This window comes from Pelodiscus sinensis, chromosome 19 (assembly GCF_052426305.1).
Source record: "Pelodiscus sinensis isolate ZL-2025 chromosome 19, ASM5242630v1, whole genome shotgun sequence".
Classification (NCBI taxonomy): domain Eukaryota; kingdom Metazoa; phylum Chordata; order Testudines; family Trionychidae; genus Pelodiscus; species Pelodiscus sinensis.
In genome coordinates, this window is record NC_143070.1 from 26,930,157 (window position 1) to 26,944,623 (window position 14,467).

General features: G+C 55.7%; 5 non-coding genes across 5 annotated transcripts; 2 read left to right on the forward strand and 3 right to left on the reverse strand.

The window, feature by feature from the left end:
* The first annotated feature begins 2,390 nt into the window (after positions 1 to 2,390).
* Positions 2,391 to 2,463, forward strand: TRNAV-AAC (transfer RNA valine (anticodon AAC)). The gene has a single exon. It is a non-coding gene; the product is annotated as a tRNA-Val (tRNA).
* Positions 2,464 to 4,021: 1,558 nt separating this feature from the next.
* On the reverse strand, positions 4,022 to 4,130 carry TRNAL-CAA (transfer RNA leucine (anticodon CAA)). The gene is made up of 2 exons: positions 4,093 to 4,130; positions 4,022 to 4,067 (listed from the first exon to the last, which is right to left on the reverse strand). It is a non-coding gene; the product is annotated as a tRNA-Leu (tRNA).
* A 2,377-nt stretch (positions 4,131 to 6,507) lies between these two features.
* Positions 6,508 to 6,579, reverse strand: TRNAE-UUC (transfer RNA glutamic acid (anticodon UUC)). Its single transcript has one exon. It is a non-coding gene; the product is annotated as a tRNA-Glu (tRNA).
* Positions 6,580 to 10,170: 3,591 nt separating this feature from the next.
* Positions 10,171 to 10,244, forward strand: TRNAT-UGU (transfer RNA threonine (anticodon UGU)). Its single transcript has one exon. It is a non-coding gene; the product is annotated as a tRNA-Ile (tRNA).
* Positions 10,245 to 10,935: 691 nt separating this feature from the next.
* On the reverse strand, positions 10,936 to 11,017 carry TRNAS-UGA (transfer RNA serine (anticodon UGA)). Its single transcript has one exon. It is a non-coding gene; the product is annotated as a tRNA-Ser (tRNA).
* Positions 11,018 to 14,467: the final 3,450 nt, after the last annotated feature.

Consider the following 14,467-nt stretch of genomic DNA (forward strand, 5'->3'; position numbering starts at 1 on the left):
GAGGGTTTATCAGAAGGGACTTTGTGGGCTCTGGAACAAGGTGGGTGGGGCAGGAAAAGCTACTTACAGGCAGGGGAATTAGCTCAAGTGGTAGAGCGCTTGCTTCGCATGCGAGAGGCAGTGGGATTGATACCCACATTCTCCAGTGATAGATGTTTGCTGCTTCCTCTTTTCCACAGACAGAGCCAGCCAGGGGCTAAGTGCTTCCAGGAGCTCCTTCCCTCTTCCATAAGGCAAGGGGCTGGTTTCCGCAGGGCAGGGGGTGTCATGTTTGCCTCACAGGGAGCAGTTCCCTGGCTAAAATCAGGCAGGCAAAGTCCAGCCTGTAACACCCAGCGGAGGGGATTCACCTGCCTGGGGAGGGTGGGAACAGACCAGCACTTGGGAGCATGGCTGCCAGATGCTTAGCACATCTGGATACAGAAGAATCCCAAGACTTGGTTCTGCCAGGCTCATTTCCCCTCTTCTGTTTCTTTTCAGCTCCCTGCAAACTGCCTCCCAGCTGTGGGTGAGGCTGCGTGTGTGTGAAACCAGCCGCGCTTTGGATGATTTTGTTAATTGTTTAAAAAGCCTCAGGCACCTCTTCTGCCTGGGGAGGTGCCTGGAATAGATGCCTAGTGTGACATCCCCTGGGGTTTTACCCCTTTGTCCTGAGAAGTCTATCTGCTGTGTCCAACTCTGCCTCAGGCCAAGTGTTTGCATGTTTCATATCTAAGGAAACTCCTCCTCCCTTTTTCCCTGCCAGTCCTTCCCGAGCAAGCTCTACCCTTCTGTGCCAAAATTCCAATAAAGTGTATTATCCCACCAAGTCCCTGTGATACCAACTTCTTCCTGCTCATTACCCATCGTTTCCATGTGTCTATACGAGCATCTAAAACACAGATTAGATTTTGCTTCCCAGTGGTCCCTCGTCCCTCATTTATCTCTGCGGTCACAGCCCCTGCTCTCTCCCATTTCTGGCCCATCTCCCAGGTGTCCATGTTGTTCACTTACCTGTGGGCTTTGGTCACCTGCCCCCATCAAACCTAGTTTAAAGCCTCCTCACTAGGTTAGCCAGTCTGCACCCAAATACTCTTCCCTTCCTCAACAGGTGAGCCCCGTCCCTGCTGAGCAGCCCTTCCTGCAACAGCATCCCATGGGCAAGGAAGCCAAAGCCCCCTGCCCACTGAGCTGTAGCTTTCTGTGCCCAGGAGGCCAGAAACCGCCTGGACTCCATGGCTGGAGGGAAGTGGGGAACGGCTGCACTTTGGGAGTCAAAAGTGTTGTCTGGAAACATAAAGAGCCATTTTAAAGAGGCTTTGGAGGAGGGCACCATGGCTTAGTTAGCTAAAACACCTGCTTCATAAACAGGAGATTCTGGGTTCAACTCCCAGTGGTTCCTTGTTGTAACCTTTGCTCACATTTTCCTAGGTCCTTCTGGGACACAGAAGAGGCCTCCCCTGGCCACCCATGGAACTGCTGGTTCAGGAAAAGGCTGACTGGGGAGGGATGTTGGGAAGAAGGAAACAACAAGCCTGGAGCCAGTGCAGGGGCTGCTGTGACTGGCTATAACAGGGCTCTCACTGCAATTACTGGGACAGGAGAGTCAGCACCACACACACTTGTGAATGTGTGAAGGAGTCAGGGCCTAGAGAGCCTAAGGGTGCAACCTCTGCAGCTCCTGCAGCCATGGAGAGTCAGGGTCTGTGGGCATCAGGAGCTTCTCACTTGTGGGGGAGAAACCTCTTGGGACTTGTGGTTTCCCTCTTCCCAACACACCTCTGCAATCAGCCTTTTCCTGAACCAGCAGCTCCATGGGTGGCCAGGGGAGGCCTCTTCTGTGTCCCAGAAGGGCTTAAGTAAATGTGAGCAAAAGCTGCAACAAGGCACCAATGGTAACTGAACCCAGGAGCTGCTGTTTATTTGGTAAATGCTTTAGCCAGCTAAGCCACGGTGCCCTACTCAGACTCACCTCTAAACTGTTCTACTCTATGGTCCCAGACAACACCATTGTCTCGCAAAGTTCGTCCATTCCCCATTTCCCTCCTGCCTTCCCACCCTGGCGGTGTCTGGCTCCCTGGGCACAGAAAGCTACAGCTCAGTGGGCAGAGGCTCTAACATGCACATCTCCCCCAGCCGCTGGGACTGTGGAGTTGCCTTTGAGGTTCTGCAGGGTTGGGGGAGGGCAAAATGAAGCAAACTTTGATTCTCTGGCTTGTAAACCCCTTGGCCTCAGGGTTTAGGTTGGAGTCCCCAGGTGGGAGCCCGGCCTCTTTCAGTTTGGTCCCTTCCTGAGGGCACAAAATTGACAACAGAGAATTCCTTTGCCCCACAGCAATCTCTGTTGGCCAAAGGGTTAGCAACTGAATATTTGCCCAAGCTTAAGTGCAGCGGAAATTGCTGTTCAGTGTGTTTCTGTGGTGTAGTGGTTATCACATTTGCCTAACATGCAAAAGGTCCCTGGTTCAAAGCCAGGTAGAAACACAGCCTCTTCTATTATTGCACTTCCCCTGGGTGCCCACAAGGCAGTTCTAAGGCCTGCCTCCTGGTGTAGGGATGGGTGGCCTGTGTGCTGGCTTTCAGGAGCATGTGGGAGACGGCTGAGATAGGAGGATGCAGGGCTGGGGCTGAGACTTCTCAGCAGTGCTTTACCTGGGACCAGGTCATTGCAGCCACACAGTCCAGGACCCACACTGGAAGTGCCAATGCTGTGCACCTTCAGGGCAGTGTGGCTGTGGCCTTTGGTGCAAGTGGACACAAAGCCACATAATGTCCTGCCTCATGCCCAGACCCCAGCCACCCTGTTCCCCTTGCTTTCTTCCCCCCCAGCTCACCCAGCACCCCCAGCTTCCTTTGACACCCTCCCTTCTTCCTGCTCCCCCACCCTGATCCTTCATCCACGTTCCTTCTGCACCCTTTCTCCTGGCCACACACGGCTCCTTGGCACTTCTCAAGCCAGGCCCTGCAAGGAGCCACCAGGGCAGGAACCAGCCCTTGGAGCTCGGCTTGCACCGGGTCTGGTAGTTTCCCACCACATCTCACCTGGGAAGAGGTGACTTGTTCTCCTTCCTTCTGATTTTACGTCTCCGTTCCCTTCAAAGGTCTCTGCTGCTTGGGACCCGCCTCCTCAGGGCGCTGCCCCTCTGCCCCTGGGCTGGGAGCGGGAGACTCCACAGTCTCTGCACTTGGGCTGAGAAGTCTCACGGGGACTCGTCTGTTGATGGGTTAGTCAGCCCGATGGCCAGCTGGATCCATTCCGTAGCGCTGCCCGAGAGGAGCTTTACAAGTGCCCCGTGTCCATTGGTATTTTCTGGGGCTCTGTGTAGGGGATTGGTCTTGGCTATCTTTTCCACGGGAAATGCCTCTTCTTTGGAACAGCAGCTCCCAGGAGTTCAGGGAACTTCTTCTTCTCAGCTTGGGAAAGGGACGACTCAGGGGGGATGGGAAAGATATTTGTGCTGTGAAAACAGCAGGGCCCCCAGGGAAACTGGTAAATAATCCCAGTGCCCAGGCCTGATGTTACCTGCCCCCACACAATTCACACAGCAAACCTGGCTTCCAGAGCACAGGGGGAGTCTGTGGGCTCATTTCTGGGCCGTGGGGTGAAGCAGGAAACCAGCCTCCTCCTGTGGGGCCTGTGAGTGTTGCTGAATCTGGGCCCCTGCACCTAGGGAACGGCAAACAAAAGGTCTGGGGGCCACACAGAGACCCCGCTGGGCTGAGCAGGAAGTGGCTGGCACTTTGCTTTGTCTTTGCCTGTGGGCTTGTCTGTCTGCAGCCTGGAAACCTCCTGGCTCCTCAGACCACGGGTCTGGATGGAGCGTTACAGAAGTCGGAATAATGGAATTGCTGTGTAGACGCTCCCATTGTTATTGCAGTGTAATGGCCGTTATGCCCAAGGAACGCTGCTGTGTAGATGCAGCCTAGGAGAAATGCTTTCATGAGCATGTGGGAGGAGCAAGGGCTCCTGCAATGTCAGGAGAGATGGGGAAATGAGGTCACCTCTCTAGACATAAAAGAGATGATATAAGAAAAGAGAATGTGTCAGGAGTGGGATTTGAACCCACGCCTCCATGTGGAGACCAGAACACCCAACTAAGGGAAAGACAGGTCCTTGAGTCTGGCGCCTTAGACCACTCGGCCATCCTGACACCCATGCAGCCACCTCCAATGGCAGTTTTCTTACATGTGTGAGTTGCTCGGGGACGCGGCGGGAGCACCTCTCTTTCCCCACCTAACAGCCGCTCTACAGCCCAGCTGGGTTTATCCCCACTCACCCTCATCTAACGTTGCGAGGTGTTTTGCAGGGAGCTGACAAGAAACAGAAGAGGAGAAAACTCTGTCCGGCAGAACTGAGGCCTGGGATTCTTCTGTGCCAGGGAGTCTGTGTCAGTGCCTGGGGATCCTGAGCTGGGTGTCTCCTGGGCTTGTTGGCTCCAGACCAGGGGTGTCTCTTCTGCAGGGAGATGCTTGTTCCTGGGGCTAACGCTTATCCCTGTGACACACTTTGTGCAGGGACCATTGGTCTTTGTGCCACAGTACGTGTCTGGGACGTGGGAGTGAGGAACCTGCCTCAAATAGACACGTATCCGCCCCCAGCAGTGCTCTGCTTGAGACCCCGGAGCCCTGGCTTTACTGGTGCCTGGCACGTGGGGAATTGGATCTAGGGGGAGATTTCTAGAGCCCCACAACAGCTGCTGCTCACATGCAGATGTGCACATCTGTCTGGGGTTACTGGGCACCCGGCCTGCTTCCTGTCCATGCCAACCTGGGCAAAGCGGCATCACTGGCTCAGGGGTTCCTCTCCTCAGTGCGCTGCAGAGAAAGCCCTTGTGTGTTAAAGGGCCTCAGGGAGCCCAGAGCAGAGGGAGCTGGGAATCTAGTCCCATTGATCCCCTCAACACACACACACAGTCCCAGCCCCAAGCCCCCCCACATCCCTAATCCTGTGCCCTGACTTCTGTATCCTTCCACATCCTCACCCCTGCCCTGAGCCCCACCCCCCACTGACACGCTCCCCAAGTACCTACCTTGAGCCTCCCACACTCCACTCCACACTTTAATTTCTTACAGGTACTGTCCTATCACAACCCCTCCCCCAACTTCCTGCCTTGAGCCTTCCCCTGCCCAAGGGATGGTGCCCAATAGAACAGTCCCTGTAAGAAATGTGTCACTTTCACCCTGGGAGCAGCTCAGCCATGCAAAGGGGCTGCCTGGGGCAGGACATTAGCCCTGGAGGGCAGGGGTGGGTGTGGCAGTGACATCACAAGGGCCTTTTGCAGCCCCTCAGCTTATTGGCTAACGGAGGTTGAGAGCCTGTGTGGGGGCAGGGAAGTAGCTGCCTGAGAAATGTGCTGGGCTGCTGGCCGGGAGTGAGCCAGGTAAGTCTCCCAGCCAGAGCCTGCCTCTGGCACCCCAGCCCCTCCCTTCCCTCAACCCACTGGTACCCCATGTAAACCAAACCCTCTGCCCCCGTCCTGAACCCTCACCCCTCCCAGATCCTGCACCCCAATCCTCTGCCCCAGGTCACAACCCAACCTCCTGCAACTGTTCCTGCACCCCAGTCCTCTGCCCCAAGCTCCTGTCTGCACCAACCTGCATCCCAGACCCCCTCCTCCTCCATTAATAGCATGGAAAAGTGCAGCCCTGGGAGTGGTTCCCCATCAAAAGTCATTGCCCAGGCCAGCCCTAACCTGTCCAGCAACCCAGCCCCCCCCCCCCCAACTGCTTAATGAGCCCTGCCCTGCCAGGGGCTCAGGACTCTGCCCATGGAGCTGCCATGTCTTCTCCAGAGCCCTTAGGCTGGCACCGGGGAGGACTGAGTCCAGACAGTGCCCAGCAGAGTCCAGCGAGGGCAGAGGGAAGAGCTGGGATGTGGTGGTGGGGCCAGGGGCTGCTCTGAAAGGCTGCAGGCGCCGTTAGACCCTTTTCTCCTTCCCTGTCTCACCCCAGCGCTCACTCAGTGTCGGTCTGAGCATCCGTCCTGCTCTGGGACGTGTCTCTGTGGCAGGAACCTGCCCAGGCGGCTCTCGCAGTGAGGCCCCTCCCTGGCAGCACCGAGCAGTGAGAGCTGAGTGACAGGGGAGGGAGGTCCAGGGGAAGAAGGCTCCATGACTGTGTGAGAGGGAGGCTCTGCCCTGGCCAGTGGGGAATCGTTGCCTCTCCGAGGGGCCCAGGCCTGGTGGGTCATTTCCCCAGGTTACTGAGTGGGGGCTGGAGCCAGTTCTGTGTTGTCTCCTTCAACAACCAAATTGAACCAATGGATCTTGTGCCCACCTGACACTGCGCTGGGCTAGTGCTGTGTGTGCCACAGAGCTTCCTGCAGGGCTGCCCACATGGGAGAGCGGAGGGGCAGTTTGAGTCACCAGCTCTGCCCCTTCTGAAGGGCTTGTGAAAATGGCAGGTGCTGTCTTGGCAGTGAGGGAGAGGTGGGAAAGGGGCCCTAAGAGAACCTCTTGGGTCACAGCTGCTGTAACAATGAGGTAAGATGAATGACTTAGCAGATGTCAAGTGAAAAGTGAGGCTGGTTTCTCTGACTGGGGATTGGACCCAGGCCTCAGCAGTGAAAGTGCTGAATCCTAACCACTAGACCATCAGGGACACCTGCACATGGGGTCTTTCCTTACCTGCACTAGCCTTTCACAGGCCACTTTCTCTCCCCTTCAGGACACGGGTCCATTTTCCATTGTCCAGAGGGGACAAGAACAGAAACCAAACAGAACAGCAGAACAGCCAGACTGGGCCATGCCAGTTGCCCAACTAGCCCAGGATCCTGTTTCACGACAGCAGCCGATTTCATTGCCCAGTGGGAATCCTCAGAACAGACAATTAAGTGATGCCTCCTGTCGCCCATTCCTAGCTTCTAGAATACACCAGCTAGGGACACCTGCCCTGACCATCCTGGTAAAATGCCATTGATTGACCTTTCCTGCATTAAATTATCCAGTTCTGTTTTGGACTTTCTTGTAGATTTCACCTTCCCAACATCCTCTGGCAAGGAGTTCCACTGGGCGCAAAAATGCTCCCTTTTGATTCACTTTTAATTTGGTTACTTACCAGTTTCATTCTGTCACCCAGGATCTTGAGTAGGAGAATAAAAATTCTTATTTGCTTTCTTCACCCCTGTCATCATTACATAAAACTCTGTCCCATCGCACCTTAGTCGTCCCTTTCCCAAGCTGAGAAGAAGAAGTTCCATGAACTTCTTCCTTCAAAGTAGGAATAAGAGATCCTCCGGAATAGGACTTTATTCTAGAGGATCGGGCCAGTCTAGACGCTTTTTTCCGGCTTTTCCCCAAACCGGAAAAAAAGCGGCGGCCATGTTTATTTAAATCCCGTGGGGGATATTTAAATCCCCTGTGGATTTCCCTATTCCCGCTTTCCGAAGAAGGGGCCAGTGTAGACGTAGCCCTAGTGTTTTCCCTGCCTTGCATTTGGCCACCCCCCATGGATCAGGCCAGTGATTGCTAACCTTTTTTTAATACCATGGACAGCCAAACCCATTCACAAACTTTTGCCAGACTGGTAACATATTTACATGTCTGCATATACATTATGCAAATAACAAATATGCAAATATGGAAATAAACCATTACCAGTCCCTACAGATCAGTGTTTGCAGATATCTCCGCTTAAAAAAATTCACAGAAGAAATTCCCCTCAGGCTTCTGGAGGGGGCAGCTCTTCCCCCGGGGGACTGGAGCCTGCAGAGGGAGGGGCGCAGGGAGAGGCACCCACAGAGGCAGGGGGCATTTGGGACACCCTGGTTATAAACTTCAGAAATGTTGTTGGGGCAGAGAAGTTGGTGCCCTCAAGTGCCACCACCAGTCACCTCTGCCCCCCCTCCTGCCCCACGGGGGTGGGGGAGTTGCCGTTGTATCTTTCCCCATCTCCTTCTGTACAAGCCCTGCCCTGTGTCTCCCCTTCCCCAGCCAGGCTGCTCTTGCTCCCCCAGTCTCCTCCCAACCTCCCCTGCCCCCTTTCCCTTCCTGTGACCCCCCCTAGTTTCCCTCCATTGCACCCTTGCTCCCAGCCACCCACTGACTGGCATGATCCCCCCAACCTCCCTTCAGCACCTCCTGCCTCCACTTCCTGCCCCACCTCACACGTCCCTGTTCCCCTTCACCTCTCTTATCTGCCCCCACCCCACTTGATCCCCCTCCCCACCCTGTCTGGGGTGGCTCTCCCCGCCTCGCACGAGCTGGTAGCAGCTTCCCTGGCCCCAGGCTGGGATCACAGCCCCCTCTGCTGAAAGCAGCCCTGGGCCAGATACCCCCACTGTCACCCTGGGGGGTCTGCTCTTCTGGGAAGGGGAGGGGGGGCCTCTCCTACCTGCCCCCACAAATGCTGCCCCCCCACAAATGCTGCCCACCCTGGGGTGGAGGCCGGGCTGGGGGCCGGGCCGGGCAGGGGCTGGCCAGGCTGGGGGCGCTGCCATGGGAAAGGTTCCCAGGGAGCAGCTTTCTACATCCCACCGGCCCTGCAGGAGATTCCCCCTCCTGGCTGCAGCCCAGGCTCTGGGGGCCCAGCAGTGCTGCACCCAATGCTGGGCCTCAGGGATCCGCCCAAAGCCATTTCCAGGGGCCCTGCAAGCAGAGGGCAGGAAAGGAGCCAGGCTGAGGCTTTGCAGGGAGCAGGCCGGGGACGTGGCAGGAGGAGGCTCCAGCGAGCACAGAGCCTGCGCAGGGCCAGCCTGCTGGGAGGGGAGCAGGAGCATCCAGCACCATTCAGGCCAGCGGCAGCCGACACTGGGGGAGCTCTGAGACTCCAGGGCAAAGGCCTCCAGCCCCCCAGCCCCTGGGGTTAGGTGGCCCTGGAACCAGGCCCCCTGGAGTAGCATTGTGGCCAGGGGCTCTGACCCACAGGGGGGCTGGCCCCAGAGCCCGGGGCCTGGGAGTCTGGTCAGTAAGTGAGACTCGCCCGTCAGTCCTAGCAGCTTTCTCCCCAGCTGCCGTTCCTGCCTGTCCCGTGCCAGCGCCGCACGCAGGCCAGTGGGGCAGGACGGGGGGTGTCAGTGGGGCCCTGCTCTCAGTCTGTCCCTCACAGGCCCTGTGGGCTGCTCGAGGGCTGAGCCGGTCGCCCAGGCCTGGCGCGGGGATGGAACATGGGGCACGTTTCCCCCTGTGAGCGTGTGCGGGGGCAGGAGGGAGCCACACGGGCCCGGCTGAAGGTTTTGTGCTGGGGCTGGAGGCTTGAGCCCGAGCTGTCGGCCTCAGCGGGACTTGCTCCTCCCCCCTCTCCTGCCTTGCTGCCTCCTTTGGCCAGCAGCGCTCAGGGGCAGCCGGGAGAGCCAGGACACTGAGGCACAAGCTCCTCAGAGGGGACAGGCCTGAGGCCTCTGGCTTCTGCCAAGGGGCTTTCTGTGGTGCTGAGCAGGGGAGGGAGGCCAGGCTCGGGCAGGAGAAGGGGCAGCAAGACACTGTGTTTCTGCCTGGTTTCACTCAAGGGTCTTTCTGCAGGTGAAGCGCCCATTAGAGCCCCCTGTGTTGCTGGGTTCTCCTGCCCCAACACTCACCCAAGGGCCACCTGGGCAAAGCAGCCTGCCCCAGGCACCTTCCAAAGCTCAAAGCTCAGCTGGCAGAGCAAAGGCCTGTGGCCAGGGATCAGCAAAAGCCCTTAAGTTGCTTTTTTTTTTTATAATGGAGATTGCCTATCTCCTAGAACTGGTAGGGACCTCGAAAGGTCATCAAGTCCAGACCCCTGCCTTCTCAGCAGGACCAAGTACCATCCCCTAATGAATTTTTGCCCCAAATGGCCTCTGCAAGGATTGAACTCATAGCCTGGGTTTAGCAGGCCAACACTCAAACCACTGAGCTGTCCCTTACCAAACATTTCTGTAGTCAGCATGGGGCTTGAACCCATGACCTTGGTATTATTAGCACCAGGCTCTAACCAACTGAACTAGCTGGGCTGCTGTGTGAACTCCAGCTGAAAGGAGAGATTCTTCTTCCTCCCCCTGGCTGCAGGCCCGGCCTTAGGACCAGGCGGCTGCCTTGGGTCTGTCCCTTTGGGGCATGGGGCTACAATTGCCAAAAAGGTTTTGGGTTCCAGCTGCCAATCTAACGTCTTAGGCTGCGCAGACCTCAAGACACGGCAGGAGCTAGAGGGGAACGGTGAACGGCTGCACTTTGGAATGGGAACATGTTCTCTGGAACCATAAAGTAGAACAGTTTGAGGGCTACTTTCAAGGAGAGCACCATGGCTTAGTTGGCTAAAGCAGCTGCCTTATAAGCAGAAGATCCTGGGTTCAACTCCCAGTGGTGCCTTGTGGTGAGGCCAATGTGTCTCTTCTTTCCACCATATCCCAACACATATCTGGAGTTGGTTTTACCATTTGCTGGTGTCCTAACAGTGGAAGTAGGATGGCAGCAAAGAGCTGGTGCAGGTGCCCTCTGGGTTTGATTTAGCGAGTCTTATCTAGACTTGCTAAATCAAACTCTGGGAGATGGATTGCAGCAGAAATCTCCATCTGAGTGAAGACATGGCCTAATGGTGCAATTAGTTAGATGCTGACCACAGCCAGTCTGAGCCATTCTAGTGCTCCGCGCATGTGGCACTGCCCCCCGGCTCATGGTGCATGTGCGGCTCCACCCTGGGTGCACAGTGCATATACAGACCCTCCCCTTCCATGCATGGAGCTTGTGGTGGCAGGATGCTCTTCTGCTGCACAGCCTGGCCCTGCCACCACTGCTGGCGTGCAACCCAGGGTCCCCTGGGGCAGGCCATGCAGAGCCCCACAGCTGCATGGGGAAGGGCCCTGCTGACAGGTGCTGTGGAGGTTAATGCAGCCCCAGGGAACTGCAGCCTGCCAGGAGCCAGGCAGGCAGTGCCTGATGGCAGCTGACCCACTAACTCAACCCTTAATCCAGTCCTGATGCCAACAGTAACAGCCCCACTGCTGGTAACTCACAGAGGCCCTTGCTGCCCGAGGAAGAGGTGTGGGCAAAATACAGACCTCACTGTGAGCAGGATTTGAATCTGCGCAGGGAAACCCTATTGGATTTCTAGTCCAACACCTTAACCACTCGGCCATCACAGCTCTGGGACAAAAAAGGATTCAGGGAAACTGGTAAATAATCCCAGTGCACAGCCCTAATGTCACCTGCCACAGAGTTCACACAGCAAACCCTTGCAACAGCTGTGCAGAGGAGTCCCGGCCGTTCTGCTCTTAGGCTGCCTTGGAGGTGAGTTCTGCTTCAAGGTCTTCCCTCCTCCTTCTTGGTCTTCCTTTCCCTTTTCCTTCCTCTTCTCTTCTCCCCTTTTTCTTCTTCTTGCTGGTCTCCTTCTTGGATCCCAGTTTATAAAGAGAAATTAAAGTACCGCTTAGTTCTACCTTAACCAATTATTTTAGTATAATTTCTCTATCCAGTTGGCTAAGATCGAGCGCTTCCAGCCTCTCGGAGAGCCATGTCACAGGCACAAGCCCCCAGAGATCCCTCTGGCCCTTCTAGGGATACATCGCAGGAGCAAGCAAGTGGCAGCAAGTGCCGGGCACTGTCATGGTAGGGGCTAGAGATAAAGCTGTGGTCCAAGGAGGAGTCTCTGCAGTCCAGGCGGAGGAATGCAGATATTTATGGCTGAATGGTTGACGGCCTTGCAAAGAAAGGCCACCTCCCCCCACCCCAGACCAAGTCAGAGCCAAGGTCAAGAAATTGCAGCAGGGGTATGTGAGGACCTGTGAGCGCAGTTCCCGCACTGGGGAAGCACCGCAGCACTGTGCATACTATGAGGAACTGGACCAAGTCCTGGGGATTGGGGAACCCTGTCTCCAGGGACAGTTGTGGAGTCTGGGATGGAGACACCTGGGCAGGAGCGGCCGCAGCTTCAGGATGACAACCCAGTTGACCAGCAGCTCCAGGATGAGGAGAAGGAGGATTCCAGGAACGTCGTGACCCTCACCCTGGAACCGGTCCCCCAGATGAAGGAGGCCTCTCAAATGTCCTCAGGCGCCGGGGAGGGAACATCAGGTGAGTGCTGTGAGGTTGCAACACACACAGGGCAGGCGGGAGCACAGGGGATGATGCGCTATTGTGACATGTCATGCTGATTGTAGGTGGGGGGATACCACACATGTCTGACCCCATAGAGGGCCGTCCTCCCCCTGCCATGTGTGCAAGGCACCACCTGCTCTTGCAGACAGTGCTGCCAGCGGCTAATTTCCTAACACTGGATGCAAACAAGCAAGTGTAATGGGGGTGTAGCTCAGTGGTAAAGTGTTTAACTATAGGCAAAAGGGTCCTTGTTTCAACTCCCAGTGCCCCCTGAAAGGTTGATCAACTTCTTTGAAACCTTTGCATCTCCAGTTGCATCTCACTCTGCATTTCTGATGTGCAGAGATTACTACAAACCCCTGGGCTGTGTCTACGCTGGGTCATTTATTCTGGAAAAGCTGCTGCTTTTCCAGAATAACTTGCCAGCTGTTCACATTGGCCGCTTGCTTTTCCAGAAAAGCAATGACGATCTACTGTAAAATTGTCAGTGTTTTTCCAGAAAAACTATGCTGCTCCTGTTCGGGCAAAGGTCGTTTTCCGGAAAAACTGTTCCGGAAAATGGCCAGTGTAGACAGTCTTTTCCGCAAAAAAGCCCTGATTGCAAAAATGACGATCGGGGCTTTTTTCCGGAAAAGCGCGTCTACATTGGCCACGGACGCTGATCCGGAAAAAGGGCTTTTCTGGAAAAGCATCCTGCCAATGTAGATGCGCTTTTTCCGGAAATCCTTATAACGGAAAACTGTTCCATTTTAAGCATTTCTGGAAAAGGGTGCCAGTGTAGACGTAGCCCTAATGTGTTTCTGTGTCAATGCGCATAAACCAGGCAAACCCATCTCAACTGAAACAAGTTCAAATCTGCTGTGTCTGGTTTCTATTCCCATCAATTCAGCAAGGGTGTGATCTGAAAGTCCTTGGTCTACCTGGGCTGTGCTGTGCAGAAGAACAAGAATCACACCCAGTGGGGGAGGAATGGCCACTATCTTTCAATCTTCTGGAGTTTGATTTAGCAAGTCCAACTAAGACTCACTAAATCAAATTCAGAGGGTACCCCACCAGCTTCCAGTACTTCTGCTCTTTGCTCCCTTTGGGTTCCTGAAGTAGGGACACAGCCAGGCTCAACTGACGGAGGCCAACTCTCGCTATGTAGGGTATGTTTACACTTGCACCCTCTTTTCCAAAAAGGGATGCAAATGTAAAGACTGAAAATTGTAAATGAAGCCACCAGGGACACATGCAATGGGTCTGCAAAAAAATGAAACAGCTGAGCACTTTGCAGAGAACAGGCCAGAATCCTGCTGGGAGAGGCTCCATCATGCACAGACTCTGTGCAGGGCCAGACTTCTGGGAGGAGGCTCTGGCCATGGACTTTCCTCCCCTCTCTGTTACCTCCTGCACCTGGGGCTGAAAGGGACGTGGGCTGCAGGCCGGTCCTGCCCAGCTGCCTTCCCCAGTGGGAGCAGAAAATGCTCATGGAAGGGCTCACACATTGTCCCCAATGCACTCGCCTGAGGGCCTGAATTCTTGCTGCCCTTGGGTGCACCCAAATGCCCTTCTGGGGGTGCAGGTTCCCCAGCTCACACACCTGTCACACAAAGCTTGCAAATGGGGTTGATTTTCCTGCTTCTCCTCTTGCTTGCTGCTTCGCTAAACGAAATCTTGAAACCAGCCCCGTCTCCTGTCACTGGAGAGATGGCCCTGTGCTGGGATGTGAGAAAGGATCCCAGTGATGCTCCTCGCAGCCCAGGAGAAGAAGGGGGCTCTGGGAGGAAGGAACCCAAGTAAAGCAGGTCCCAGTGGGCATGAGCTGGGCACCAGCTTGGCCCAGTTGAGTGAGGGGAGGTTGGTCCCATGGTGTCAAGGGCAGCGCTCAGGACTCTGCTGCTGCTGGCAGGGAAGAAGCTGGGAGGCAAGGTGCTGGCAGCAAGAGATTCCGGCTTCTCTTTGTCCTGGGTCTGCCGGCCGCCAGCCACCTTGACCAACCCTCAAACCAGCTGGACTAGCCAGCCCATGTCACAGTGAGTCGCTAGTGACCCTGTCAGAGAAGAGCCATTGGCAGCTTCAGAGACGTCCCTGCAGCTGCCTGAGGCGTCTTTCTTGAAAGGGCCACTGGTGAGCTGCACTTTCGTAGGCCGGCTAGCTCAGCTGGTTAGAGTGTGGCGCTAATAACACCAAGGTCATGGGTTCAAGCCCCATGCTGGCTACAGGGGTGTTTGGTTTGCTGACTTTACTTCCTTTAGCTGCCTGCTATGGACAGGGAAGCAGAAACAAGCAAAAGGCTGAGAGCTTTGCAGGAAGCAGGGCAGAGATCTGGTAGGGGAAGACTCAGCCTGCACAGCTCCAGTGGCTAAAAGGGTCTGGGCCTGGCTTCCTGTCCCCAACACAGGGGAACTGATGCCCAAATTCCTGCTGCTGCAGTGGCTACCTCAAGGCACCAGCTGGGGGGCAGGCTCTGGAGCCCAAGCCACATGGGGAGACTCAATATGACCGGGAGGCCTGGA